Raw genomic sequence first — 18724 nt, 5'->3', positions numbered from 1 at the left:
CAAAACACACGAAAGGAATAAAGAAATGTTTATTAAATCTCAAACGAACAATTAATTAACAAATCTTGATAAACTAACAGGAAAACAAATCTCTTCAGGTACTTTGCTTTAGATAAATTACACCTTGAAAGCATAGACAATTGCATACACAGATTTATTTATTCATGTTCACCGATTCCTAAAATGATTAGATTCGCGTTCACTATTACTAATCCTTTAGCAAACAAGTCAATTCAAACAGTGATCAGTTGATTAAACTAACATGTTTCCTAGTGTTCAGTTCGTATCAAGCAAGACTTGTAATAATAGTTAATCAAATTACTAATTCAATTTAACCTCTTGTTGATGGTTTATCACACAAGGCTCACACATTAACTTACTTATTTCCGAGTTAATCCTAGTTTCACATTCGCTATTCCTAGTCATATAATCTTGATGGTCATCAAAATCATAAGAGACAAGCAATCAAATTGATGCTCATACAACTCAATTTACTTAACAATTAACAGCAAATAATTATCATTAACACGTAAGGATCTTTTAACAAGCTTGGCAAGATAAATTAAACATAAACAAACAATCTAATCTAGCAATTAATCTATAGATCAAGGTTTCATTCAATCATAAACACAAAGTAAAAGGTTTTTACACCTAAATCAGAAAGTAAACACATAATAGTATCACAGTGGAATGCTAAACATGGTCACGTTAACAAACCACATGATTACCGACACGTATTCGCTCTCTAATCCTTCCGATCTCCGCTCCCGTTAGCTTAACGGCCTTCCGGCCGCCTTCTAGACCCTCAAAACGGCTTAACAGAAGTTAATTGTCGACTAAATTAGGTTAGAAGTCGAATCCCCCCTCCAGGCTCGCCAATAATCGCTATTTATAACCTTTGGGACCGACCTACGTACGCTGGGCGTAGCAAGAATTGTATCACGATTGGGAAGTCTGGATAAACACCCAGTACGTTGGGCGTAACTTTAACTACGCTGAGCGTAATTGCAGTTTTCAGCATTTTTTTGTTCTTTTAGCTTCTAAACCCGATTTCTGCTCCAGTCTTTTCTTTTCCGCTCTATCGACAACTAATAGCTGCAAATCATAATTCAAAGCATTATAAGTACCTTTTAGTTCTAAAAGAGAATAATAAAGGCTAAAATATTAAGATATAATGTATAAAAATATATATAAAAATACACATATCAAGCAGCGGGCTAGGACACGTCAATTAATGAGTGACTCGTCGAGTCGGCTTGGGGGACTCGACGAGTAGGAGCTGGCTGTGGAAACCCTAATTTTCAGGGTTTTTGCACCCTATATATTGGACCATTAGCGCCTCCCACTGTCCTCTATCACCCCTTGAGAGCCAGAAACCCTAATTTCCGTGAGTGTGAGCTTGGAGAGTGTTTTGGAACTTTGAGAAGTGATTTTGTGAAGGGAACTTGTAGATCAAGAGGCTAGCATCAAGGGTTTTGTGTGGATCCAGAGTCTACTTCAGCTTGGGCACGTTTTGGAGGTAACCAGCTATCACCTTAACCTCTTTTCTTCTAGAATCATTCATATGTGAAGACTAGGGCTTTCTTTAGTTATTCATGAAGGGATTTTGGTATGGGAGCTAGATCTGAAGTTGAAACTTCAGATCTGAACCTCTTTTGAGTCCTAAGTCCATAAAGTTTCCAGCTCTTGCAAAGATGAGACTCTCCTAAGGTGTAAAGCTCCATTAGAAGCTTAGATTGGTCATTTAGAGCCTTTAGGGCCTTGTACGTGTGTAAAGTTTGCAACTTTACGTGATAATCATGCCTTAAAAGCTTGAATCTGTAATTTGGAACCTTGGCATGGCTTAAAAAGTGTCTGCATGGATGAAGGTCTGCAAGGACTCGACGAGTCTTATGAAGATGGTTACGAACTCGTCGAGTTGATGAACAAACTCGGCGAGTCCGTTGAAGATTGCCTTGAACTCGGCGAGTCGTTCGAAGACTCGGCGAGTCGGCTAGGGTTTCTCCCAATTCTTGGACACGTATGAACTCAACGAGTTAAGGGGAAATCGACGAGCCAATCAAGGATTTCACGATTTCTCGAGTTCAGGAAGGACTCGACGAGTCGGTGATCTACACTCGACGAGTCGAGTCAACATGGACTGTTGACTTTGACTATGGACTTTGACTTTGACCAAGAGTTGACCAGTTTACTTCTGAGGGTAGTCTGGTAATTTGGAGATTTATGAAAAAAGGATTTTATGGTAATTATAAGTGGTGGAGTTCGTGTTGGTGATCCAGGAGTTGAGCTTTCTAGTTTCAGACGACACTTGAGAGGTGAGTTATCCTCACTATATCAACAGGGTCTAAGGCACCAAGGCCAGCCCTTTATAGATTTGTATCTGGATTATTACATGATATGTTTATTGTTTTCCATCCTGTTAGTTAGGATGGTGATATGCTTATGCTTAGTGACCTGAGTAGGTCGATATCCTGGTTATAGGATTATGCTATGTTAGTGACCTGGGTAGGTCGGTGTCCTGGTTATCTGTTATATCGGTTTGACTGTTATTATGATAGCCCATGAATGTATATGCACATGTTGTTTGATTTGGGTATTGGGTTGAGGCGGCCCTGCTTTGTGCTGAAGGTCAACATACCCAGGGCGGTCCAGATAGACTACAAAACCCAAAAGGGTATGATAGTCAGACCGAAGGCCCGGCGAGCGGTCCGGATATGCTGAAGGCCCTGCGAGGCGGTCCAGACATGCCGAAGGCTCGGAGAGCGGTCCAGATAGACTGAAGGGCTGCGAGGCGGTCCAGTCAGGCTGAAGGCTCATTATGCTTGCTGTTTGGTTATATGTTCATATGACATGGTTATGTGGTTGGTATTTTGGGGGATAGCTCACTAAGCTTTCGGGCTTACAGTTTCAGTTGTTGTTGTTCCAGGTACCTCTGGTGATCGCGGGAAGGCGAAGGCATGATCGTACCGCTCCTCTCGTTGTTATGATATTTATGATTTGATACTGGGATACTCTGATAACTGTATTTTGAAAACAAACTATGTAATAACTTAATGGATTAAAATGTTTTAAAAGTTTTAAATTGGCTTGAATTTTGGGGTGTGACACAATCAAATCATTCTATCCTCTAATCACGAATATGTACATGAAATTCAAAGGCTCATACAATCAGGCACAACCTAAACAGGCTATCCTATCGCTGACTGATCAGTACGAGCATGCAAGTCTACAAGAACATACAATAGGCATATAAGGCATCCTCCTAGACCCTCAGCTCTAATCTAGCATGCAGTTCTCATAATTATATCATAACATAACATATCATAACATGTATGGGTATCTTGGGGAAAACATACTTGATCTCGGTTGATTGCACGCATCACACACCTTGTTCTTTTCTCTTTCAAATTCTTTTCAAACTTCTTTTTATAAAATGATTTTACTTTTGAAAATTTTCATACCAAGTCCTTAGTTTGAGTTTAGACACACCGGGGAGTGTGCCCGAATCCCTCAAACGAAGGCTCTGATACCAACTTGTAACATCCCAAAATTCAAGACCAAAAATTTCATTTTTATTAGATTATTATAAAACCAACAGTATAAGAAAACATCCGTAATAACATCTCATGTCAAAACCAAAGTGTCAGTAATCAAAACATGTTATCATAAAATAATATCAGAGTGTAATCCCAAAGATCTCATGCGCGGAAAACATAGTGTGATGTGCTGCGATCGAGTCGGCTCCCTTCCTTTGAAAACGAAGTACCTGAAACCAAAACTGAAAACCGTAAGCACGAAGCTTAGTGAGTTCCCCCATCATACCACATACCATACCACACATATATTTCCAAGCATATCCGGGTGCTGGCCTACCCCTTCGGTATCTTTGAACCGGTATCCGGGGACTGTCCCCCTATCATTACCACGTAATAACATAGCATAACATACATAAATATATTGTCATGCATATATGGGTGCTCGACATACCCCTTCGATATCTTTCAACCGGTAACCGGGAGCTAACCTCCCCTTCGGTATCTTTCAACAGGTAACCGGGGACTATTTCACCCCTACAACTATCACATAATAACATATCATGATCATACTGCTAGGCATGCATGGGTACTATCTACCCCTTCGGTATCTTTCAACCGGTAACTAGGGCTATATCACCCCTACCACTACTAACACATATGTCGTAGCATCTTAGCACATAAAGCATATCAGATAACAACACACCAGATAATTATCACAAAGACAATCATCTAACAAACAACTCCTACTAGTGGGCCGGCATTGTGGCCGTAGACCCACTCCTACTGGAAGGTAACTCACCTCACAATGCTGAAGTCCCGTAGACACAATCCCAGCTGCTGGATGACAGATTCTTGATCTGTCAATGTCAAACATCACCCAATTAATAATTGGGTTCCAACACATGTCTATAAGTCCATGTTAGGGTAAAAGACTGCTTTACCCCTATCTTGGCTTGATTCAAGCCCAAGGCCCAATCCAAAAGCCCAAAAGTCAACTATGGGTCGAAGCCCAACACATGGCCCAATTTTCCAAATTGGGCCCAAACCTTTACATGGTCTCACTCTAAGGCCCAACCATTTATTCCAGTCCAACCTTTGACATTTTACTGGCCCAATATCATATAATCATTATGGCGCAAACTATGGCCCATCTATGGCGCAAACTATGGCCCATCTATGGCCTAATTTCCAAATTGGGCCCAAACCCCTTACATGGGACTTACCCTAGGCCCATTAAATTATTTTAGCCCATTAGCTTGTTCTTGGATGGCCCATTATTATCCTAATCATCAAAGCCCAATAGAAATGCCCAACTTAAGGCCCAAGTGATATTAGGGTTTCACATAAAATGATGATTAGGGTTAAGTTTCCTACTTAACCCATTAAGGACTTAATCCATTAAGTCCCACATGGCCTTAGGTTAATTTGCAATGATTGTTAATTAATATTTAAATTCATTAAATAATTCTGATGCAGTCCCGATAAGTCCCAAACCCAAAAATCCAATACTAGGGTTTTCTAAACCCTAATTAGGGTTTCCAATCCCATCTTAGCCCAATAGGCCCAAAACCAAGTCCTTAAGCCCATTAGGGTTTTCCTTAGGTCAATTAGGGTTTATTACACCCATTAGTCACATGTTTGGGCTTTTGGGCCCATTAGGGCTTCATTGGGTCCATTAGGGTTTAATAGGCCCATTAGGGTTTTAGTCCCTTTGTCCAAACATCCAAACGAATCACAATCCAAACAAGGCACACTGCCACCCGACACGGCGGCCGGTGGCGGCAGCCACCACCTCACGGTGGTGGTTAGGGTTTCTTTCTCATTATTCCATTTTTTTACAATTTACAATGGAAAAACCAAAAGTAACACACACACACTAACTAACACACACACACACACACACAACCACCTTGTGGTGGCCGGCGGTGGCGAGTGGTGGCAGCCACCACCTTACGGTGGTGGTTGTGGCTTTTCCGTGAACTCCGGCCAAAAAATTGCTCCTGTAGCCCCTCTTACAAGTGAAACACACACACGCAAACACTAAGTATCACACACAGCCACCACCACATGGCGGCGGGTGGTGGCAGAACGGTTGTATACTTGTGGCAGCCACCATGGTCGGCTCCCATGCTGGTTGTTCTCGGTTATCAGGCCAAACAAACGCTCAAAAGAACAACAACACACCAGCACAACCTTCGCGTGGCGGCGTACGGCAGTCGGAGCAGGCGGCTGATTCATGTTGGCAGCAACAAACCAACGACGGCGACCACCCAAGGGTCTCCTCCGGTCATCTACTGCCATGGCGCTCCATGGTGGCCCTTTGTCTTCAACGGTGATGGTTGCGGCGGAGGGTACAGTGGTCGGCTGACAATGAAATAGTAACACGAGCGACTTCGCCGGCAGCTAAATGGCACGACAGCTCCTTGGTGGTTTTCGGCATCTAAAGCGGTATACAATTAGTGCATATAAGGACACATATAAGTATACAATTAGTGCGTATAACAACTAACATGTAAGGGAAACAACCTTAGGAACTAGGAAACATTCTTAATGGAGTGTTAGAATCACATATGATTGAATGAAGGGTGTTCACGGTCACACAAGGAGTGTTCGCGGACTTAGAACGGTTCACGGCCATAGAACACATGATGTGTTCACGGCCCAACCTTGATCCTATGAAGCGTTTACGGCCATGGAAGGAGGGTTCACGGCCACACTTGCATCTAAGAAGGGTTCACGACCCAATGAAGGGTTCACGGTCGTGAACTCTTGAAGATTCATGCGAAGTGATGTTTGTTTCATGGGGAATCAAGTGTTTCTAATGGAAAAATAAGATGATGAATGAGATACTTACTTATTGGAAGCCTTTAGAGTGTTCACGGTTGAAGAAAGTTGAGAGAGAATGGGGTGTGTTCACGGCTAGAGTTGAAGAAGTGAATAAAATGAGCCAATTTCTTATATATATGGAGGATGTTAATGGCCAAGGATGGGTTCACGACCATGAACTCCTTTTTGATGGTGTTTCCGGCTCGATTGAAACTCAATGAACTCAAGCTAACACTTCCTAACACACAATATTTGAGTTTACTAGGCTTAGAACTCTCAAACAGACCCTTAACAAGGCTAAAAGATAACAGAAACAAGTCTGACTTTTGATTGAATTGATTGACTTTACCAGATAGAAATTTCGGGTTGTCACATCATCCCCCCCCCCCCCCGTTATAGGGAATTTCGTCCCGAAATTAGAGTTTAAGCAAATACAGATAGACTAAGGGAAAAGATGAGGATATTTAAGTTTCATTTGATTCTCACGCTCCCAAGTGAATTCAGGTCCCCGCTTTGCATTCCAGCAAACCTTCAGTATCGGGATATGACTTTGATTTGTTTGCTTGACCTCACGGTCCATGATCTCTACTGGTTCTTCCACGAAGTTGAGGCTCTCGTTGATCTCGATTTCATCGAGTGGGATAACAAGAGTCTCATCGGATAGAAACTGTTTCAGGTTCGAGACGTGGAAAGTAGGGTGTACGTTACTAAGTTCTTGAGGTAGTTTGAGTTTGTAAGCTACAGGGCCGATCCTAGCAATAATCTCAAAAGGCCCTATGTACCTTGGATTTATCTTCCCACGCTTTTCGAAGCGTATCAAGCCCTTCCATGGGGAGACCTTAAATAGAACACGGTCACCAACCTGGAATTTCAAAGGTTTCCGTCTCTTGTCAGCGTAGCTTTTCTGTCGGTCTCTAGAAGCTTTCAATCGTTCACGAATCTGAACAATCTTCTATGTCGTTTCCCGAATGATATATGGACATGTGAGAGTGTTGTCAGGAACTCGTCCTTTAGCTAACTGCGTGTCACCCACTTCAGCCGAGCACATAGGGGATCTGCACTTCCGGCCATAGAGGGCTTCAAATGGAGCAGCCTTTATGCTTGTGTGATAGCCGTTATGGTTGGAGAACTCGAAAAGGGGTAAATGCGTATCCCATGCCTTTCCAAAATCAATCACAAGGCTCGCAACATATCTTCCAGAGTTTGAATAGTCCTCTCACTTTGTCCATCGGTTTGCGGATGGTAGGCTGTGCTCATGTCCATCCTAGTCCCTAAGGAACTTTGTAGCGACTGCCAGAATCTTGAAGTGAATCTATTGTCTCTATCAGAGATAATAGATATGGGAACAACATGCAGTCGTACAATCTCCCTAATGTAAGTTCTTGTCAGTTTCTCCATCTTGTCGGTTTCTTTGATAGGCAGGAAGTGTGTGGCCTTACTTAGCCTATCTACGATCACCCAAATGGTATCGAGACCACCCGTTGTCTTGGGCAATTTGGTTATGAAGTCCATTGTGATCCGCTCCCACTTCCACTCAGGTATTTCCGGTTGTTGAAGTAAACCTGACGGTTTCTGGTATTCGACCTTAACCTTGGCGCAAGTAAGACACTTACTCACGAAGGTAGCAATCTCTGCTTTCATGTTAGGCCACCAGTTTAACTTTTTAAGATCCAGATACATCTTATCTGAACCTGGGTGAACGGAATATCAAGTATTGTGCGCTTCGGTCATGACCACGTCTCTGAAACCACCGAGCTTCGGTCAGATCCGATTCATGAGGTAAAAGGCTCCGCCACCCTTGACTTCCAAGTTTTTATCCATTCCTCTAAGGGATTCACGCGCCACATTTTCAGGCTTCAAAGCTTCTAGCTAAGCCTCCTTAATTTGTGTGGACAGATGTGAATGGATAGTCATAGTCAATGATTTGACTCTACGACCAGAGTATTCTTTCCGAATTAGGACGTCCGCTACTACATTAGCTTTACCGGGATGATAACGAATTTCACATTCGTAGTCATTGAGTAGCTCGACCCACCGTCGTTGTCTCATGTTGAGCTCCTTCTGGTCGAATATATGTTGAAGGCTTTTGTGGTCTGTAAAGATAGTGCTTTTCGTACCATACAGGTAGTGTCTCCAGATATTCAGAGCAAATACTACTGCTCCTAACTCAAGATCATGTGTGGTGTAGTTGACTTCGTGTGTCTTAAGCTGTCTTGAGGCATAGGCGATGACCTTTCATCGTTGCATAAGAACACAGCCAAGCCCTTGGTTGGATGCATCGCAGTAAACCACGAAGTCTTCTATCCCTTATGGGAGGGATAATATCGGTGCGCTGCATAAGGCTCGCTTCAGCGTTTGGAACGCCTTCTCTTGTTTCTCTTCCCAGTCAAAGGTCACACCTTTCTAGGTCAATGTAGTGAGCGGTTTCGCAATTCTAGAGAAGTTCTGAATAAACCTACGATAGTAGCCAGCGAGGCCTAGAAATTGACGAATTTCTATAGGCATCTTCGGAGCTGACCAGTTCTCAATGGCCTTTATTTTGGAAGGGTCCACGTGAATTCCTTCTTCGCTAACCACGTGACCCAAGAATTCGACTCTTCGAATCCAAAACTCGCACTTAGAGAACTTCGCATAAAGCTTCTCTGCTCGTAGTGTTTCTAATACCTGACGTAGGTGTTGACTATGTTCCTCCTTGCTACGAGAATATATAAGAATGTCGTCGATGAATACAATAACGAACTGATCTAAGTAAGGACGGCACACCCGGTTCATTAAGTTCATGAACACTGTCGGCGCATTGGTTAATCCGAAAGGCATCACTACAAACTCATAGTGTCCATAACGAGTTCGGAAGGCTGTTTTCGGAACATATTCCTCTAACAATCGTAACTGGTGATACCCAGATCTCAGGACAATCTTGGAAAAGTAGTTTGCCCCTTGTAGTTGGTCGAACAAGTCGTCTATACGTGCTAGAGGGTATCGGTTCTTAACGGTCAGTTTGTTTAGTTCTCGGTAGTCGATGCACATACGGAATGATCCGTATTTCTTCTTTACGAACGAGACTGGTGCTCCCCATGGTGAGAAGCTTGGTCTAATAAATCCCTTGCTGAGCAGTTCGTTCAGTTGACCGGATAGCTCCTGCATCTCAGTTGGTGCTAGTCGATAAGGCGATTTGGCTACTAGGGTAGCTCCTGGAACTAAGTCGATTCGGAACTCAACTTGACGTTGTGGTGGTAATCCTGGTAGTTCTTCTGGAAAGAATGTCGGGAAAGTCGCGTACTTCTGGGATGTTCTTTATGTCTTTCGTCTCTTGGCTCGTATCGACTACATGAGCAAGGAATGCATGACATTGCTTTCGTAAGTACTTATGGGCTCGTATACTTGAAATGATTCGAAGGTTCGTGCTTGGTTTGTCGCCATACATAACTAGGGTTTCTTTAGACGGTAGATTAAGACGAACGACCTTCTCATAACACATGGTGTCAGCACGATGAAGACTCAACCAATCCATGCCGATAATGACGTCGAAACTCTTAATTGAGACAAGCATGAGGTCGATTGGAAATGAATGGTTATCTAGAGATAGGGTACATCCTATGTATATATAGCTAGTGCTCTCAGTCTTTCCATTAGCCATTTCTACGGTGAATGGTTCTTTAAGTGCTCGTGGTTTTTGTTTAAGTGTGCAAATTTTTTGTTCACGAAACTCCTCTCCGCTCCACTATCAAATAGTATGCATGCATAAGAGTTATCGAGGAGAAACATACTAGTGGCCACTGTAGGGTCTGCTACCGCTTCCTCGTGGCCTATCGCCAAAACTCTTCCTACTCCGCCAGCATTCCCTGCTTTCGGGCAGTTCCTCTTGTAGTGACCAACATCACCACACCCGTAGCAGACTTGGCCTACTCCAGGACCAGGGACCTGGTTGATTGGCCTAGCCGGAGCTTTGCAGAAACGGGCAGTGTGCCCTTTCCTGTTGTTTGTACACTACATTTCCAGGCAGGGGCCGTTGTGGTGGAAGCTGCACTTGTTGCACTTAGGCAAGCTCCCAGCGTACTGTTTCGTCGGCGCAGTGGCAGCAGGTGTTGTCGCGGCATGAATAGCCACGACTTGCTGCTTCTTGGCAGGGTATGCGTTGCGTTTCTCTTCTTCTTGTCCCAAAACTTCTGTTTGTTGTCGGCGGTTTTGGATGGTTCTGGGTCAGTAAGGATTGTTGATGTCGGTGTGCGAACTCCATGATCGATGAGCCATTGTGTCAATCGCTTGGCACGGTCGAAGGTAGTGGGGTTTGAAGCTAAAACATTCTCCTGAAATGGAGGCACCAGCCCCCAAATATACCTCTCGATCTTCTTTCCCTCAGTAGGGACCATTCCTGGACATAGAGCCACCAGATCACTGAACCTGGCAGTATAGGCTACTATGTCGGAGCCCTTCATGGTTAGGCTCCAGAGTTCCTGTTCAAGTTTCTGAACTTCCCCCCTCGGGCAGTACTCCTTAATCACCAGCTCCTTCAGAGCTTCCCAGCCCATTGCATTAGCCACTACTAGAGTGAGTAACTTGACATGGCTATTCCACCATGTGAGGGATCTGTCCGAGAAGGTGCAGGCAGCAAATATTACTTTGCTTCCTTCCGGACAGGAGCAGATCTCAAAGATTGACTCAGTCTTTTCGAACCATTACGACAGAGCAACAATCCCACCGCTGCCGTTGAAGGCTCTAGGTTTGCAGTTGGTGAAGTCCTTATACGAACACTCTCTAGAGCGCACGGGAGCATCACCTTGAGTAGAATGTACAGTTGTTCCACTCCCGCTAGTACCGCTAGCGCTGAATTGAGCTAAGGCTGCCGTAACAGTCGCAGCCACTGCAGCTTGGAGAGCTGCAAGATCGTATTGTGGAGGAGGTGGTAGCTGAGTTGGTGTTATCGGAGGATTACGTCTTGTTGATCGACGTCGAGGCATCTTTCAGCTGAAAGTTTACAAATATGAAGATGATAATAAGCATTCAATAGTGAGAATAATGAGAGTGATGCATGGGCTAAATCACCATAGCCCAACAAATAGATGAGAGTATGATTGCAATGGAGATCTAACAATAGAAGGATGAAAACATTTGGATAAAGATTTCCCCATGAGATTAGATGTCTGTCAATATCACTGGTATTTAAAGATGTAATATGTTCGGTAAAAATGACCTTGGAGTACGTCTTACATCACACCAGAATTGAGAAAATTTTGACAACACAAAGATCTAACAGACTGAAAGTTCAAGGTCTTAACATAAGCAGGAAATTAATACTAGAGTCTATACATAGACCTAATTTATATCCAAAAGACATAGTAGAGTAGGCTCTACTCGTGAGGAGGGTTGTTCTGGTTGGTACTTGATTCAGCCCTGAATTCAGCCAGCTGTTGTTCCGTTTCCTAAACACGCCTTTGCAGAACCACTTGGTTCTGACGAAGATCCCTAACTTCAGATTGGCAGGCATTCAGCTCTACCTATAGGGCATCAGTGTGAGTCCTTTCCAAGTTATGGTCATCGGTCAGATGACATAGACGAACTGTGTTGACTCCAGAGTTAGCACGGATCTCCATGACTTGGTCGAAGTTTGCTCTTCCCTGATCAGCATTGCTAGCGACTCGACGCACCAAGACAGGAAGGACTCTGTCTGTTGAGCCTCCCTCATTGAGATTGTAGAAGCTTCGGTCGCCATTGTAGGGAGGTGGTTATCCCTGTTCATTGCTCCACGTTCCCAAGTTCACCGCCCACAAAGGCGTCGGGCCTTGAAAAGCCGGACGAGGGTTAGGATTTTGAGCAACTTGGGGTGGATCATAGACCTCCGGTTTTGAGTCCGAGTCTTCTTGTACTTCCTCCTCGTTCTCTTCATCAGAACTTTCCTCGGGGTCTTCTACTGCTGGGACCACCAGGTTCTGTTCTTCAGGTTCTGCTTCAAGCCATCCACCATGCCCTTGATCGGGAAAGTACGGGTCGCCAGGGAGATGGAATCTACCCATGTTATCTAAGCGAGAAAAAGGGTGTAAGAAACACATTATAGACGTTATACTTAAGATAATTATAGGATGATCCTTACCAGTTACTTCAATACTTGCGTAGTGCATACCAGTCATATGTAACCAATATAGAATAGACCTTCGAATAAGTGACCCTAACTCTAAGTCCACAACCAAACAAGGAACAAGAAGTAAAGCAAAGATCACAGATTCTACGTCTATGACACCTTAGTCACATATAACCTTACCGTATCCACTCAACAACTATTGACCTACTAGTAAAAGACCTTTTAGTTTTCACGTAAGTAATTATAGTACCACAAAATACTCCTATAGTATTTTAAGTTTATGTTATGTTCTAAAGTTTTCATTGTAGTAGTGTTGGTAAGTTTTTAGACTTGCTGCAACACCACAACTATTCCTAGGCACATGCTAATCACTTCTCGGAAAGATATAGTTGATCAGGCTATATCACTCCCAGATCTGATTATATGTCCCCAAGCCTACTTTTGTTGTCCAGCAACCGCAATACTTTTGTTCTGTTCTAGTATGACACTGATCCTAGTATGAATGTATGTATGTGTACTTTAGTAAAATATTTTATTTTTTTTAAAGTATAACTCTTGGTCAGAGTGTTTTAATCCCGATGTGTTTATAGTTGTATATCTTTTATGGATTGATATACTCAATTCACTAAAAACAAAGCTCTGATACCAATCTGTCACACCCCCAAACCGGAACGGCGGAAACGTTCGGGGGCGGAGGACGTCATGTTCAGTATCATAACAATGCACAATAGTAAAACAAGCAACAACATCATCCATTGCATTAATAATATAGTTAATACAAGTGTGTTCTATGTACAGTTTGTAAGACACCAAAAATATATATATCAAAATAGAAGACGAGTCTTGAACATGCTCCGTCTTCTCAAAACCTGGTCCAGTGTACCTGTCTACTGGTGGCCTGAGAATACAAGTTATTTTGAAAGAGTAGATCAGCATTTAAGATGGTGAGTTCATAAGTATTTTTGTGTCAAATGTTTGCATTAGTTTGATGAAAATGTTTGTAAGTGTTTTGATGTAATTGTTTGTATACTTCCTACAAAATCCTATATTTTCTACTAAAATGGAAAGTAGTCTTCTACCAAGACCCGACTGTTTTGTATGTTTGTTCTTATGTAAAAATGTATCTTTTCCCAAGTTTATGACTATCTTTACAAGAAAATAGTTTGCATTACCTTTTATGTGAGAATATCACTATATGAATGTAATGGGAAAATGAAGATGTACAGTAGTATTGTATAAAGTAACTACTGAAGTACTAACTACCTTAAAACCATTTAGTTAAATTAAGGCAAAATGTGATGAAGTTATAACCATGCTTGATTGACTAGTATAAAACACGACGTTCTAAGACATCGAAATGGTATGGCATTTGTCACCCGTAGACCTGCAGGTCCCACTGTAGCTAGCAGCAAGGTGTAGCATGGTCAATCTCGTATAGATCTATACACAAACTCACGCTCTCCCTCCAGGAGACTCTGGTTACAAAATGTGACACAACAAGTATATCGCTATGTCATGAAGTAGTGGCTCACATTAATGTTATCTTGTTCTTGTTATAGTATGTTCCTTCCTGTTCTAGTTATAGTATGTTCCTTCTTGTTCTAGTTATAGTATGCATGTTACTTATTGTTCTAGTTATAGTATGTTCCTTCCTGTTCTAGTTATAGTATGTTCCTTCCTATTCTAGTTATAGTATGTTTCTTCTTGTTCTAGTTATAGTATGTTTCTTCTTGTTCTAGTTATAGTATGTTTGAACTGACTCATGTATGAACTGACTCATGTAAGAACTGACTCTTGTAAGTTTCACTGTTCTAGAAGTAGTAAGTAGTAATCCTCTAAACTATACATATTATAGTTTACTAGAATGATTGTTTAACTGTTTCTGTTTTGAAGAAAATACTCAATTACTCACCATAAGCAACTAAGTTAAGTATGTACCTTAAAGATGGGTTTAATATTCATATATGTATTTAATAAGTATAGCTATGATTTAACTAACATTCGGACTAGTGATCCTACCCCAAGCCCACAACCAAACAAGGAACATGAGTCAAGGTATCTAGCAATAGTCCTAAGTTTGTAAAGCATACTTATACGTAAATAGATAGATGAATATGATTTGATATAAAAGAAGTTCATAAAAGCTTTAAAAGAGTTTTAACAAGTTTTAAGTATAAGAAATCCTTTTGGATGTTGTTTTCACATGTAAATGGTTAACACAATTTCATTGTGTTCTACTTGTATCCCCCCTAAAAGCATTTAAAAGTGTAGTTGTAGGGGTATGAACTCACCTATAGTGAGTGATTCGAATGAAAGATCGATATAGGATGCTAAGTATGCCAAGTGAAATCTTGAGCACAAACGGATCCTATCAAGCATATAAGGACACATATATGTATACAATTAGTGCATATAACAACTAACATGTAAGGGAAACAACCTTAGGAACTAGGAAACACTCTTAATGGAGTGTTAGAATCACATATGATTGAATGAAGGCTGTTCACGGTCACATAAGGAATGTTCGCGGCCTTAGAACGGTTCACGGCCATAGAACACACGATGTGTTCACGGCCCAACCTTGATCCTATGAAGGGTTTACGGCCATGGAAGGAGGGTTCACGGCCACACTTGCATCTAAGAAGGGTTCACGGCCGTGAACTCTTGAAGATTCATGCAAAGTGGTGTTTGTTTCATGGGGAATCAAGTGTTTCTAATGGACAAATAAGATGATGGATGAGATACTTACTTAGTGGAAGCCTTTAGAGTGTTCACGGTGGAAGAAAGTTGAGAGAGAATGGGGTGTGTTCACAGCTAGAGTTGAAGAAGTGAAGAAAACGAGCCAATTTCTTATATATATGTAGGATGTTCACGACCAAGGATGGGTTCACGGTCGTGAACTCCTTTTTGATGGTGTTTCCGGCTCGATTGTAACTCAATGAACTCAAGCTAACATGTAACATCCCAACCGTCAGGTAATATTAATTTTTCCTTTTAGACTTCATGTTTAAGGTCTACTCGACGAGTTGGTGCTATTACTCGTCGAGTAGCAGCGGGCCAGGACACGTCAATTAATGAGTGACTCGTCGAGTCGGCATGGGGGACTCGACGAGTAGGAGCTGGCAGTGGAAACCCTAATTTTCAGGGTTTTGCACCCTATATATTGGACCATTAGGGCCTCCCACTATCCTCTATCACCCTCTTGAGACCCAGAAACCCTAATTGTCGTGAGTGAGAGCTTGGAGAGTGTTTTGGAGCTTTGGGGAGTGACTTTTGTGAAGGAAATTTGTAGATCAAGAGGCTAGCATCAAGATTTATGTGTGGATCCAGAGTCTACTTCAGTTTGGGCACGTTTTGGAGGTAACCAGCTGTTACCCTAACCTCTTTTTCTTCTAAGAATCATTCATATGTGAAAACTAGGGCTTTCTTTAGTTATTCATGAAGGGATTTTTGTATGGGAGCTAGATCTGAAGTTGAAACTTCAGATCTGAACCTCTTTTGAGTCCTAAGTCCATAAAGTTTCCAGCTCTTGCAAGGATGAGACTCTCCCAAGGTGTAAAGCTCCATTAGAAGCTTAGATTGGTCATTTACAGCCTTTGGGGCCTTGAATGTGTGTAAAGTTTGCAACTTTACATGATAAACATGCCTTAGAAGCTTGGATCTGTAATCTGGAACCTTGGCATGGCTTAAAAACTGTCTGCATGGATGAAGGTCTGCAAGGACTCGGCGAGTTGCATAGTCAACTCGGCGAGTCATATGAAGATGGTCGTGAACTCGTCGAGTTGATGAACAAACTCGGCAAGTCCGTTGAAGATTGCCTTGAACTCGGCGAGTCGTTCGAAGACTCGGTGAGTCGGCTAGGGTTCCTCCCAATTCTTGGACACGTATGAACTCGGCGAGCTAAAGGGGAACTCGACGAGCTAATCAAGGATTTCACGACTTCTCGAGTTCAGGAAGGACTCGACGAGTCGATGGTCTGCACTCGACGATTCGAGTCAACATGGACTGTTGACTATGACTGGGGACTTTGACTTTGACCAAGAGTTGACCAGTTGACTTCTGAGAGTATTTTGGTAATTTGGAGATTTACGAAAAAGGGTTTTATGGTAACGATATGTGGTGGAGTTCGTGTTGGTGATCCAGGAGTTGAGCTTCTAGTTTCAGACGACAGTTGCGAGGTGAGTTTTCCTCACTATACTCAAGGATCTAAGGCACCAAGGCCGGCCCTTTGGATTATTATATGGTTATGTTATGCTAGTATGATCTGTTAGATCGGTATCCTAGAGGGTAGGATAATATTATATGATGTGTGGTATGATCTGTTAGATTGGCATCCTAGTAGATAGGATGGTGTTATGTGCTATGTGGTAAGATCCGTTAGATCATGTATTGTCTATAGACTGTTATGTGATTATCTATTATATGTGCACATGTTTGTTTGGCGGTTGAGGCTTATCTGCTTGGTGCGAAGGCCAATAGACCTGGGCATTCCAACCTGATAGGTTGTGGGCCGTGAGTATTCCATCCCGAGGATGATTGGACTCAGAGTATGTGGGCATTCCAACCTGTTGGTTGTGGGCCTGGGGTATTCCAACCTGATGGTTGATTGGACCCATAGTGTGTTGGCAATCCAACCTGTTGGTTGTGGGCCTGGGGTATTCCAACCCGATGGTTGATTGGACCCATAGTATGCTGTTATGATTCTATGTGTATTGTTGCGGGTATGGGTATTTTGGGGGAACTCACTAAGCTCTCGGGCTTACAGTTTCAGTTTATTGTTTCAGGTACATCAGGGGATCGCGGCAAGGCGAAGGCGTGATCGTACAGCTCCTCATGTTTTGTCTATGTTTCTGGGAAAACTCTGATATTATACATTTTGAAAACAAAGTTGTAATGATTTTTAATGGTTTGAAATGTTTTAAAAGTTTAAATTGGTTGAAAATTTTTGGGTGTTACATAACACTTCCTAACACACAATCTTTGAGTGTACTAGGCTTAGAACTATCAAACAGACCCTTAACAAGGCTAAAAGATAACAGAAACAAGTCTGACTTTTGATTGGATTGATTGACTTTACAAGATAGAAATTTCGGGTTGTCACATCATCCCCCCGTTAAAGGGAATTTTGTCCCGAAATTAGAGTTTTAGCAAATACAGATAGACTAAGGGTAAAGATGAGGATATTTAAGTTTCATTTGATCCTCGCGCTCCCAGGTGAATTCAGGTCCGCGCTTTGCATTCCAGCGAACCTTCACTATCGGGATATGGCTTTGCTTCGTTTTCTTGACCTTACGGTCCATGATCTCTACTGGTTCTTCCACGAAGTTGAGGCTCTCATTGATCTCGATTTCATTGAGTGGGATAACAAGAGTCTCATCGGATAGAAACTTTTTCAGGTTCGCGACATGGAAAGTAGGGTGTACGTTACTAAGTTCTTGAGGTAGTTTGAGTTTGTAAGCTAGCGATAATCTCAAAAGGACCTATGTACCTTGGATTTTGCGAAGAGTATCAAGCCCTTCCAGGGGGAGACCTTCAATAGAACACGGTCACCAACCTGGAATTTCAAAGGTTTCTGTCTCTTGTCAGCGTAGCTTTTCTGTCGGTCTCTAGAGGCTTTTAATCGTTCACGAATCTGAACAATCTTCTCTGTCATTTCTCGAATGATTTATGGACATGTGAGAGTGCTGTCAGGAACTCGTCCTTTAGCTAACTGCGTGTCACCCACTGCAGCCGAGCACATAGGGGATCTACACTTCCGGCCATAGAGGGCTTCAAATGGAGCAGTCTTTATGCTTGTGTGATAACTGTTATTGTAGGAGAACTCGACAAGGGGTAAATGAGTATCCCATGCCTTTCCAAACTCAATCACACAGGCTCGCAACATATCTTCCAGAGTTTGAATAGTCCTCTCACTTTGTCCATCGGTTTGCGGATGGTAGGCTGTGCTCATGTCCAGCCTAAACTTTGTAGCGACTGCCAGAATCTTGAAGTGAATCTACTGTCTCTATCAGAGATAATAGATATGGAAACAGCATGCAGTCTTACAATCTCCCTAATGTAAGTTCTTGACAGTTTCTCCATCTTGTCGGTTTCTTTGATAGGCAGGAAGTGTGTGGACTTACTTAGCCTATCTACGATCACCCAAATGGTATCGAGACCACCCGTTGTCTTGGGCAATTTGGTTATGAAGTCCATTGTGATCCGATCCCACTTCCACTCAGGTATTTTCGGTTGTTGAAGTAAACCTGAGGGTTTCTGGTATTCGACCTTAACCTTGGCGCAAGTA

The sequence above is a fragment of the Lactuca virosa genome, chromosome 2, assembly GCF_052849685.1.
Source record: "Lactuca virosa cultivar CGN04683 chromosome 2, Lactuca_virosa_CGN04683_v6, whole genome shotgun sequence".
NCBI classification, from domain to species: domain Eukaryota; kingdom Viridiplantae; phylum Streptophyta; class Magnoliopsida; order Asterales; family Asteraceae; genus Lactuca; species Lactuca virosa.
Note: the sequence above shows the minus strand (reverse complement) of the source record.